This window comes from Eschscholzia californica, unplaced genomic scaffold, assembly GCF_041429995.1.
Source record: "Eschscholzia californica isolate CP2 unplaced genomic scaffold, dmEscCali1.0.p SCAF_27, whole genome shotgun sequence".
Taxonomy (NCBI): Eukaryota; Viridiplantae; Streptophyta; class Magnoliopsida; order Ranunculales; family Papaveraceae; genus Eschscholzia; species Eschscholzia californica.
The window spans coordinates 120,001-122,500 of NW_028238387.1; positions in this window are offsets into that span (position 1 = coordinate 120,001).

The window sequence follows — 2,500 nt, forward strand, 5'->3', positions numbered from 1 at the left end:
CGTGGTGCCCCCCGGGCCCCCCCAGCAGCTCGGACACCTTCGGGGATGCTTCCCCAAGTGTCCGGCATAGGCTGGGGAGTTTTTGATTTTTTGCCCGTGGTGCCCCCCCGGGCCCCCCCAGCCGCCTCTTCGATTTTCCACGTCGGGGATGAGTTGGGCAACTCTTGGAAGCTTCCCATCCACCCCCGTGCCGAGCTTTGCCCTTGGGATGCCTTATGTTGCATCCCAAGGGCCAAGGCACCTGCCAGCCCAAGGGCTGTGCACGGCCTGGGGAGGGAGCTCACCCCTCCCCTATATAGTGCAAAGTTATTGTTTTCCCTATTTTCACAAGGAAACATCAAATTTTTAACCAAGCATACTCGGCCTTTGCTCCTTCGTTACTCGTCCAAATCCAACAAACTTGCATTCGTTGGAAAGGTCTTTTCACAAGGATTCTTTTGATATATAATAATAGCGATTCCGATAAATATTTATTTTTTTATGAATTTTTAAGTGAATAAACAATTAAAAATTCAAAAAAAATAGAAAAAAAATATTTTTTTCCCGATTCTTTCTCCAATATTCCTGATAAATACCCACACACCCACATATGGAGAATGGTCGAAAATGCTCGAGTGGATATCGAGATGTCCGACGAAGCACCACTTGGAAGGGCCGAGGCACGGGACGCCCGAGCTGTTGCTCGGGCCGGCACGGGACGCGCATGGGACATCCCGGGACGGCATGGGACGCCCTCGCTACAGCTCGAGACGGCCAGGTACGCCCGAGACTTGGCTCGGGACGGCCTGGGACGCCCTCGCCATAGCTCGGGACGGCCTGGGACGCCCGAGACTAGGCTCGGGACGGCCTCGGCACAGCACGGGACGGCCTGGGACGCCCTTGCCACAGCTCGGGACGGCATGGGACGCCCGAGACTTTGCTCGGGACGGCCTGGGACGCCCTTGCCACAGCTCGGGACGGCCTGGGACGGCCTCGGCACAGCTCGGGACGGCCTGGGACGCCCGAGACTTTGCTCGGGACGGCCTGGGACGTCCGAGACTTTGCTCGGGACGGCCTGGGACGCCCGAGACTTGGCTCGGGACGGCCTGGGACGCCCTCGCTCCAGCTCGGGACGCCCTGGGACGGCCTCGACACAGCTCGGGACGGCCTGGGACGTCCGAGACTTTGCTCGGGCCGGCCTGGGACGCCCGAGACTTGGCTCGGGACGGCCTGGGACGCGCTCGGCACAGCTCGGCACAGGCCGGGACGCCCGAGCCGAGCTTCGGGTCGCACGAAATCTCTTCGTATTCCGACATATTAGAAGCTTCCCATCATGTAGTAGGCCGAGCTTTGCCCTTTGGATGCCCTATGGTGCTTGGCGAGCACTAGGGAACGTGCCAGCACAAGTGCTGTGCACGCTCTGGGGAAGGAGCTCAACCCTCCCCCTTATAGTGCAAAGTTATTGTTTTTCCTATTTTCACAAGGAAACATCAATTTTTTAACCAAGCATACTGGGCCTTTACTCCTTCGTTACTCGTCGGAATCCAGCAAACTTATACTCGTTGGAAAGGTCTTTTCGCAAGGATTTTTTTGATATATTATAATAGCGATTCCGATAAATATTTATTTTTCTATGAATTTTTAAGTGAATAAACACCGGAAAATTCATAAAAAATAGAAAAAAAAATATTTTCTTCCGTTTCTTTTCTCCAATAATTCATAAATAATACCTCAATAGTATTAATGAAGAGAGAGTCGAAATGGCCCGGGTGGATTTCGAAATGTCCCACGACCCCATAGAATGCACGGGCCAGCCGAGCCAAAAGAATGGGACGCGCACGGGACAGCATTGGTCAGGCTCGGGACGGCACGGGACAGCACGGGACGCGCATGGGACGGCACGGGACGCGAATGGGACGGCCTTGCTAAGGCTCGGGACGGCATGGGACAGCACGGGACGCGAATGGGACGGCCTTGCTAAGGCTCGGGACGGCATGGGACAGCTCGGGACGCGCATGGGACGGCCTTGGTGAGGCTCGGGACGGCCTTGGTCAGGCTCGGGACGGCATGTCACGGCCCTGGTGAGGCTCGGACGGCACGGGACGCGCATGGGACGGCACGGGACGGCCTGGGACGGCCTTTGTGAGGCTCGGACGGCACGGGACGCGCATGGGACGGCCTTGGCGAGGCTCGGGACGGCATGGGACAGCACGGGACGGCCTCGGCACAGCTCGGACGGCACGGGACGCGCATGGGACGGCCTTGGCGAGGCTCGGGACGGCATGGGACAGCACGGGACGGCACGGGACGGCCTCGGCACAGCTCGGACGGCACGGGACGGCCTTGGCGAGGCTCGGGACGGCATGGGACAGCACGGGACGGCACGGGACGGCCTCGGCACAGCTCGGACGGCACGGGACGGCCTTGGCGAGGCTCGGGACGGCATGGGACAGCACGGGACGGCACGGGACGGCCTCGGCACAGCTCGGACGGCACGGGACGGCCTTGGCGAGGCTCGGGA